Source organism: Stegostoma tigrinum, chromosome 22 (assembly GCF_030684315.1).
Source record: "Stegostoma tigrinum isolate sSteTig4 chromosome 22, sSteTig4.hap1, whole genome shotgun sequence".
Classification (NCBI taxonomy): domain Eukaryota; kingdom Metazoa; phylum Chordata; class Chondrichthyes; order Orectolobiformes; family Stegostomatidae; genus Stegostoma; species Stegostoma tigrinum.
This window is the reverse complement of record NC_081375.1, coordinates 46,443,946-46,454,501: the sequence shown is the minus strand read 5'-3', so window position 1 is coordinate 46,454,501 and position 10,556 is coordinate 46,443,946.

Below are 10,556 nucleotides of genomic sequence, written 5' to 3'. Positions count from 1 at the left end.
GTTGTTGGCAAGTATGGTGATTTTAACAAAGTCAGCCAGTTGGACCTCATAGAATATGAGTTCTCTGATTGGGGCTGTTAATCAGGTCCAATCAGGGAGCCCCGGTTTACAGATACAAACAGAAGTGACAGAGTTTCTGCTCACTGTGAGAGCTGACTCTGAGGAAGCCAGATCAGTGTCAACTTTTGTGCACGTGTAAATAAAAGGTGACTTGATGATGAAATGCTAACATCTGTGGGGTTATTTCAGCAGGCTATGACCATTGGAGTATCACAAGGATTAGTGCTTGGTCCCCAGCTGTTCACAATCTATATCAATGATTTAGATGTGGGGCAATTCATAGATTTCCAAGTTTGAAGATGATATGAAACTTGGTGGAATTGCAAATTGTGATAAAGATGCAAAGAGGCTTCAAAGGCATTTAGGCAGCCTGAGTGAATGAATAAGACCATAACAGGTAGAATATAAAGGTGATAAATGTGAGATTATCTGTATAAGCTCAGTCATTGAGCAAGTTCAACAGAGGAATTAATAACTTTCTAGTTACTAAACGTGTTGAAGGATATGAGAGTACCCAGGAATATGGTCTTGAGGGAGGTGATTGCAGCTTTTTTTATCACCTGATATATTTGTCACCGGCAGTTCAATGTTTGAGCTATATGATATAACAGCAGCAAACTTTAATCAGCATGTCATGTTTCATATGGCCTGAGTTAAGATGGAATCTGAGACCATTCTAGCCACAGGTCACATGCTATGTGTCTGTTAAGAGTGTGCTGCATATGTGTGAGACACAACACTTCGCATGTAACTGCCAGGAGTCCTCATGATTGCTGCTCATGCAGTGCTATCTTGATCCTTTTACTCATTATCATACTCAGCTCTTAAAGCACTAATATAACAGGGAAGAAGCGGTCGAGTGAGGGAGCCTTGGTTCTCAAGGGAGGTCGAACAACTGGTTAAGAGGAAGAAGGATGCTTATGTAAAGTTTAGGAAACAAGGAACGGAAAATGCTCTGGAGGGATACAAGTTAGCCAGGAAGGAGCTGAAGAAAGGGCTTAGGAGAGCTATGAGGGAGCATGAGAAAACCTTGGCAGACAGGATCAAGGAAAACTCCAAGGCGTTTTACACGTGTGTGAGGAATAAGAGAATGACCAGAGAAAAGGTAGGGCCAATCAAGGAATGTAAAGGGAATTTGTGCACGGACCCTAAAGAAATAGGCGAGGTCCTCAATGAATACTTTTCTTAGGCATTCTCAACTGAGAGGGACCTAGTTGTAGGGGAGGACAGTGTGAAACAGGTTGGTAGGCTAGAGGAGGTCGATGTTGGTGAGGAAAATGTGCTAGGAATTTTGAGGAACTTAAAGATAGATAAGTCCCCTGGGCCTGATGGGATTTATACAAGGATTCTATGAGAAGCGAAGGAAGAGATCGCAGGGCCTTTGGCAATGATATTTTCATTCTCACTGTCCACAGGTATAGTGCCGGAAGATTGGAGACAGGCAAACGTCATTCCCTTGTTCAAAAAAGAGAATTGGGATAACCCCAGAAATTATAGGCCAGTTAGTCCAATGTCAGTGGTGGGAAAATTCTTGGAAAGGGCTCTAGGAGACAGGATTTATGATCACTTGGAAAGGCACAGTTTGATTCGTGATAGTTAGCATGGATTTGTGAGGGATAGATCATGCCTCACAAACCTTACTGAATTCTTTGAAGAGGTGACCAAACGTGTGGATGAAGGTGGAGCAGTGGATGTGGGAAACATAGATTTAAGTAAGGCGTTTGATACGGTTCCCCATGGTAGGCTCATGCAGAAAGTAAGGAGACTTGAGATGGGGGGACATGTGGCAGATTGGATTCAGAATTGGCTGAACCTTAGAAGACAAAGGGTGGTAGTGGACAGAAAAGATTCAACATGGTGCTCAATTATGAGCGGTGTACCACAAGGATCTGTTCTGGGTCTTCTTTTATTTTTGATTTTTGCAAATGATTTGGATGTAGGAGTAGAAGTGTGGATTGGTAAGTTTGTGGATGACACAAAGGTGGGTCGAGTTGTGGATAGTGCGGAGGGCTGTTCTAGGTTACAAAGGGACATTGATAGACTGCAGAGCTGGGCTGAGAAGTGGCAGATGGAGTTTAACCCTGAAAAGTGTGAGGTGATTCATTTTGGAAGGACAAACTTGAAAACAGAATAGAGGGTTTATGGAAAGATTCTTGGCAGTGTGGAGGAGCAGAGGGATTTGGGGTTCATGTCCACAGTTCCCTGAAAGCTGCCACCCAGGAAGATAGAATTGTTAAGAAGGCAAATGGTGTGTTCGCTTTCATTAATAGAGGGATTGAGTTCAAGAGCCGTGAAGTTATGCTCCAGCTATACAAAAACCTGGTTTGGCCACATTTGGAGCATCGAGTCCAGTTCTGGTTGCCTCATTCCAGGAAAGATGTGGAAGCTTTGGAAAAGGTACAGAGGAGATTTACCAGGGTGTTGCCTGGAATTGGGGGAAGGTCTTATGAAGAAAGGTTGAGAGAGCTAGTGCTTTTCTCTTTCGAATGACGAAGGATGGGTGGTGACTTGGTAGAGGCGTGATCAGAGGTACAGATAGAGTGGACAGCCAGAGACTTTTTCCTATGGTGGAGGTAGCTATTACAAGGGGGCATAGTTTTAAATTGGGTGGAGGTAGATACAGGGGAGATGTCAGAGGTAGGTTCTTTACTCAGAGAGTGGTAGGGGTGTGGAATGCATTGCCAGAGAGGGTACTGGAATTGGCCTCATTAGGGGCATTTAAGTGGTTATTAGATAGGCATATGGATGTATGTTAGGGGTGGAGGTTAGATAGAACTTAGGTTTGGGGTAAAGGTTTGGTACAACATCATGGGCCGAAAGTCCTCTACTATGCTGTACTGTTCCATGTTCTATGTTCATAACAGGGAACCTAGACAGCTGAATACATTCCACCAAGGTTGGAAGGAAAAGAGGTGGATTTGTACACGAATCAAGAGTTGGAGGAACACAGAGAAAACCACTTGTACATCTCATTGTATTCCCTTTATTTCTGATATTTATGATTTATGATTTTATTGGTAGATTGAATGATTTATCCTGTGGCTATTTTCAGTGTGTATGTGGAAAATGAGTTCATAGCAATCAGTTTAAATGATCGTGTTGAGTGACAGTGAAGGAAATTAGGGTGAATTATCCGACATTCCTTCAAAATAACTCTTGTGGATACTTTAACATCCATTTGAGAGGACAGATGTGCTCTTAGTTAAGCATCTCAACTGAATTACAGCATTTCACTGGGAATATCCCAGCCTAGATTTTATGCTCTTGTGTCTGGAATCAGGTTTGAACACATAACCTTCACACACAGTGATGAGAGTGCTATCACTAAGGCATCCATCACAGATGAAAATGTATGTGCTGCCATATTACCTGTGATGGAAGCTTTTTTAAAATCTATTTTTCTAATTAACCTGTTCAGAGAGTTATTATACACCTCTAAAGCAGGTGGGACTTGAACTCAGGCCTTCTGTCCCAGGGGTAGGGACATATCACTGCACCACAAATGTGTGAAGTTGGCAAGGGTTCTTACCCTCAGATGTTTGTCCCAATTTAAATGATTTCCAGCAGCAAGCTTTCACACATTTCTTTTAAAGAGAAGGCTGTTTATTATCACGTTCTTGCCCTGGAGGTTTTTAACACATCTCACACATAAAATCAGATGCAGAAAAATTGCATCCAGATGAGAGTAAAAACAATATGATTACAAGGCGTAATATTTCAGTCTCTTTCATATCAGGCTGTAGTTCCCCAATGAATTCATGCTTTAGCCAGACTTGCTAAAAGCAGATGATTCTCAGTAAGCTGTGAGTTACTTTCTCATTGAGTTGTCCGGAGTTCAGCTCTCAGGTGAAAATGAAATTGTAACAGATTACTGGGAGAGTCTATATCTCTCACATTCAAAGCATAGCTATTTATCTTGACTGTGTTGCTGGCTTGCAGCTGGTTCAATGTTTTGTTGGAAGAGGTTGCAGATGCTATTTTAAATATTGGTCAAATTAGAACAGCTTCTACATCAACATTTCAAAACAAAAGGCACCAAAGAAGTCTCTCACAAATAAGTTTGTGTAAAACATATCCTGCATGGCAGCCTTTCACATTTTGAATGTTTTGAGAGAGTGAGGGTGTCGGTGTTTGAGATGAAAAACCATCACAATATAATGAAATGTTAATAAGGCTTGTTTCATATTTTCCAGGCACCCATTGAGTTTTGATGTCTCCATTGTTCAAAGTGAGGTTGGAGGCTGATATCGTTGGTATAATGTTGCTCTGTGTGTTTACAGTTTACAGGATGGCCTGCAAGTGCTGTTCCGCAAGGGTCAGTGTTGGGACCACAGCTTTTCTCATTATACATTAATGATCTAGATGAAGGAATTGTGGACATTCTGGCTAAGTTTGCAGATGATACAAAGATAGATGGAGGGACAAATAGTATTTAGGAGGTGGAGAGGCTGCAGAAGGATTTGGACAGAGTGGGCAAAGAATGGCTGATGGAGTACAACATGAGAAAGTGTGAGCCCATGCACTTTGGTAAGAAGAATACAGATTTGGGCTATTTTCTAAATGGGGAGAAGATTCAGAAGCCTGAAGTACAAAGAGACTTGGAAGTGCTAGTCCAGGATTCTTTCAAGGTAAACTTGCAGGTTGAGTCAGTAGTTAGGAGGGCAAATGCAACTTTGGCATTTATTTTGAGAGGACTTGAATATAAAAGCAGGGATGTATTTCTGAGGCTCTATAAGGCTCTGGTCAGGCCACATTTGGAATATTGTGTGCAGTTTTGGGACCCATATCTTAGGAAGGATGTTGCCCTGGAGCAGGTTCAGAGGAGGTTCAAGAGAATGGTCCCAGGAATGAACTGTTTAACATATGAGGAATGTTTGAGGACTCTGGGACTATACTCGATGGAGTTTAGAAGGATGAGGGGGATCTAATTGAAACTTACAGAATACTGAATGGCCTCGACAGAGTGGATGTTGGGAAGATGTTTCCATTGTTAGGAGAGGCTGAGGTTGAAGAGTATAGCCTTAGAGTAAAGGGAAGACCTTACAGAATGGACATAAGGAGAAACTCCTTCAGCCAGAGAGTGGTGAATCCATGGAATTCACTGCCACAGAAGGCTGTGGAGGCCAGCTCATTGAATATATTTAGATCATAGAATGGTACAGCACAGCACAGGCCCTTCAGCCCACACTGCTGTGCTGACCTATTATCCTACTAAAGTCAAACTACCCTGCATACCTTACATTTGCCTATCCAAGAATCGCTTAAAAGTCCCTAAAGTATCTCACTCCACTACCATTGCCAGCGGCGCATTCCACATGCCCACCATTCTCTGTGTAAAGAACCTACCCTTGTCATCTCCCCTTTACCTTCCTTCAGTTACCTTAAAATCATGCCCCCTTGTAATAGTCATTTCCACCCTGGGAAAAAGTCCCTGGCTATCTACTCTATCTATGCCTGTCATCACCTTGTACCCCTCTATCAAGTCACCTCTCATCCTTCTTTGCTCCAAAGAGAAAAGCCCTAGCTCCCTCAAACTTTCCTCATAAGACCTGCCCTCCAGTCCAGGGAGCATCTTGGTAAATTTCCACTGCACCCTGTCTAAAGCTTCCACATCTTTCCTGTAATGAGGCGAGTAGAACTGAAAACAATATTCCAAGTGTGGTCTAACCAGGGTTTTACAGAGCTGCAGCATAACCTCACTGCTCTTAAACTCAATTCCCCTGCCAATGAAAGTCAACAAACCAAACGCCTTCTTCCCAACCCTATCAACTTGGGTAGCGGCTTTGAGGGATCTATGAAGTTGGACAACAAGATCCCTCTGTTCCTCCACTCTGCCGAAAATCCTGCCATTAACCCTGTATTCTGCATTCAAATTCAACCTTCCAAAATGAATCACTTCACACACTTCTGGGTTGAATTCCATCTGCTACTTCTTTGCCCAGCTCTGCATTCTGTCAGTGGCCCATTGCAACCTACAACAGCCCTCCACGTTAGCCACAACTCCACCAACCTTCCTGTCATCGGCAAAATTACGAATCCACCCTTCCACTTCCTCATCCAAGTTGGAGATAGATAGGTTCTTAATTGTCAAGGGGATCAATGGTTATAGGGAGAAAGCAGGAGAATTGTTTTCGAGAGCTTATCAGCAATGATTGAATGGTGGAGCAGATGTGATGATCCGAATGGCCTAATTTCTGCTCCTATGTTGTATGGTTTTACAGTCTGTGGTGATTGGATTGAATGCCAGGTGATATTATTAATTGGGGTTGTTAACCTGGGCCAATCGGGGAGGCCTGGCTGATAGACATAAAGAAGAGCTTCAAAGTGCCTCCTCATTCTAAGGACTGACTCTGAGCTGGCTGGTCAGAGCCCATGTACATGTGCATGTGTAACTAAAGGGTGACTTGTGATGGAATATTGACCTCTGTACAATTATTTCACAGTCCTTCTTCAATAAAAGGATTAAGGAGCTTGCAAGTGGTTGGGGGTGTTCATGTTTTAATTAAGTGTTTGCCTTAGTTTTATGTCTTGTGGGGAGTTAATATTGCAAACATTGCATGACCTGTTGCCTGCCACTTTTAAAACTGTTAAGTCTAAGTTAAAAAAAATACAGCTTTAAACTGTGTCGTATCTTCATCACCTAACTGGGCATGACACATGCCTTAGGGCCTTTAACATTATTGCTTAGGTCAAAGCATTCTCAGACTTTCACTGTGAAAAGAATTGGTCTTAGAGAGAATCACGTGCCGATTGTCTCTGACAGTTTGACCATGTGCATCTGCGATGCACCATAATCTCATCAGTTATTCAAATCCAGCACGAACAATGTTATTGACATTGGAACATGATAACATCATGCAGGTGAGTCAAATACTGTAGCTGTCGTTGCTACACCTTCACAAAGTTGACTCAAGTTGTCAGCAAATTCTAACTCCTCAGAAAAAAATGAGTGTTCCTGACTGTTGTATGACAGATTAAGGAAGTTTTAACTCCATACAGCCACTGTCCATACTACACACAGGAGTAGATGGTAAAATGTAATATAAAATGGCAGTCAGTAATCCCTGTCCATACTTGTGAACACCGCTAACAAAGCACACTGATCACAAATTCCCAAGTAGGTCATTCACAGATTGCAGTCCATTCTGTTCAGCTACGTGAAACAGAGTTGCATGAGCATGAAGGTAGAAGCAAGTTATCAGTCATATTGTCTGGAAGGCAAGAAGAGAAAGGCAGCATGTCTCCTATTTCAATTTAATAAGGTTATAGTCAGAAAACAGCAGAAGAAGCTCTGCCATGCACACATTTAATGTTCATACCTCCATTTTTCTAGCCTACATTGTGATGTAATTTTGCTGGTATGCATCCGAAAACTGTTATACAGTTGCCCATTCATACAGCTGTAACAACAACAACTTGCATTTGTGTATCATCTTTAACAGAGTGAAATGTCCCAGATAAGAAAACTGAAGGCAACTGCAATAAATTAGAAAACATCAGATAACATGCTGAATGGGCAAATGAATTTCAGCCCGGGTGTGAGGTGCCAGTTTTGTTGAAAAAAAAAGCAAGTCATATGTTACTTGGAAAATGAGAATGAAAATGAAAATCTAAATGGGCTAGAGAAGGAAAGAAGTCTCAGGGCATTAATACCCAAACCACTAAAAGTGATTGCCCAATCAGGTTGTAGTAAAAGCTAATCAAGCACTAAGCTTTATTTATAGAAGAGATAATGGCAACTACAGATGCTGGAGCATCCGAGATAACAATGTGTGGAGCTGGATGAACACGGCAGGCCAAGCAGCATCTTAGGAGCACAAAAACTGAGATTTCGGGCCTAGACCCTTCATCAGAAAAGGGGAATGGGGAGAGGGTTCTGAAATAAATAGGGATAGAATGGGAGGCAGATCAAAGAAAGAGAGAGGAGAAGATAGGTGGAGAGGAGAGTATAGGTGGGGAGGGGATAGGTCAGTTCGGGGAGGACATACAGGTCAAGGGGGCGGGATGAGGTTAGTAGGTAGGAAATGGAGGTGCAGCTTGAGGTGGGAGGAGGGGATAGGTGAGAGGAAGAACAGGTTAGGGAGGTGGAGGGAGGAGAGATTTTGAAACTTGTGAAATCCACATTGACACCATTGGACTGCAGGGTTCCCAAGCGGAATATGAGTTGCTGTTCCTGCAATCTTCGCGTGGCATCATTGTGGCACTGCAAAAGACCCAGGATGGACATGTCGTTTAAGGAATGGGAGGGGAAGTTGAAATGGTTCGCGACTGGGAGGTGCAGTTGTTTACTGCAAACCGAGCGTAGGTGTTCTGCAAAGCGGTCCCCAAGCCTCCGTTTGGTTTCCCCAATGTAGAGGAAGTCACAACAGGTACAGCGGATGCAGTGTACTATTTATAGAAGAACGGAATTGAAAAATAATGTTAAACTTGTTTCAAACGTTATTAGACCACACTTGGAGTGTTTGATTCTGCTTACCATGTTTTTCATCCACCTTAGTTCTCTGCCCAAAGGCAGTTTTTATCCACAATATCAAGACCTTTATGACAAATAGGGCAGGGAGTCAAGTCCCAAATGCACCTCAGCAACAACAGGGATCGAGCCTGTGGTTTCAATACCAATCTGAACTGATCTGCTTCCCAAGGATTCCAAGTTAGCATAGCAAATTTATGTGTATGTTGTGGTCTGGACTGTGGATGGCAATGGTGGGACTCCCAATTTCTGACGTTACCACATTCGTAAAGTATTTACAGATTGGTACTCAACTGTGTTGGGCTACATGGTGAACTCATCTTCCTTGGTCATCAAATCCTGAGTGGGACTTCAACCTTAGAAGGGCAGCAGGTGGCTCAATGATTAGCACTGCTGCCTCACAGTGCCCGGGTTGGAGTTTGCACATTCTGCCCGTGTCTGCATGGGTTTTCTCTGGGTGCTCTGTTTTCCTCCCACAGTCCAAAGATGTGCAGGTAAAGTGAATTGGCCAAGCTGAATTGTCCAGGCATGTGTAGGTGAGGTGTGTCCACCAAGGGAAATGCAGAGTTACAGTGATAAAGTGGGTGTGTGGGGCTGTATGAGCTATTCTTCGCAGGGTCTCAGTGGGCTGAATGACCTATTTCCACACTGTAGGGATTCTATGATTCTAGAGGCAGGGCTGCTAACCATTCTGTCACAACACTTCTTGTTATCACATTGTGTAAACATAAACATATCAGTTCTGAGGAAGGGCAACCCGACCTGAAATGCTAACTCTGATTTTTCTTCACAGATGCTGCCAGAGCTGCTGACCTTTTCCAGCAACTTCTGCTTTTGCCGTTGTTACCATATTGTATAAGGGATTAGGAAGGACTGCAGGAGGAGCAATAAAAATGTTCAAGGATAGTACCCGAACTGTGATATCGTATCTATCAGAAAGGGATGGACAGGTTGGGCCAGTAATAGGATACTTTACAATTTTGATCCTTTTTAATACAGTAAACACAGAAAAGGAATGCCTACATGCAGGAAATGGCAAAACGAGAGACCATCAATGTACAATAGTCAAGGGAAATATAGAACAAACATCTTCTGGTGATGATGTAGCACTCCTTATCACCAGGTAATGGTTGAAGCTCATAGATTAGATGAATTTATGTTGAAGTGCAGCAAGACTATGAGAAAAAAATGGAATAAACAGTTACAAGGAGAGATTTAGATAGGGTGAGACAGGAAGAGGCTGAAAAGGAGCATGAACACTGGCATGAACTAGTGGGGCCGAAAGGCCTGTTTCTGAGTTACACGTGCAAACCTCTGTAAGCTGCTTCACATGAGAGTTATTGGACAAAATGTGGCACCAAAACCATGTAAAGAGATAACAGGGTAGATGACAAAGTTTTATAGAGTCATAGAGTGATATAGCACAGAAACAGACCCTTCTGTCCAATTCATCATGACAACCGGGTATCCTAAACTGAATGAGCCCAATTTGCCTGTGCTTCACCCATTTAAGTCTAAACCTTTCCTATCCGCGTCCATGTGAAAATGTCTTTTAAATGTTGTAACTGTACCACCACTTCATCTGAGAGCTCGTTCCATATTTGAACTGCCCTCTGTCCGTTTTAAATCTTTCCACTTTCACTTTAAGCCTATGCCCTCTAGTTTTGGGCTTTCCGACCTTGGAGAAAAGACCTTGGCTATTCACCTTGTCTACGCCCCATGTGATTTAATAAGCCTCTGTAAGGTCACCGCCCAGCCTCCAACTCTCAAGGGAGAATATGTCCCAGCCTATCTAGCCTCTCTTTATAACTCAAACCTTCCAATCTCAGTAAGATAAAACTTTAAAGAGGAACGCAAAAGGAGGGAGAGAGAGCATAGAAAGCAGAAGAGGTAGTCAATGTTTTGCAATGTAGAAGGCACAATTAACAACAAGGAAGGGAAGGAAAGCTGGGATGCGCAAGAAGCCAGACTAGAAGAGTACAAAACAGTATATTGAACACATACAATGCATGTAGAGCACAGATTT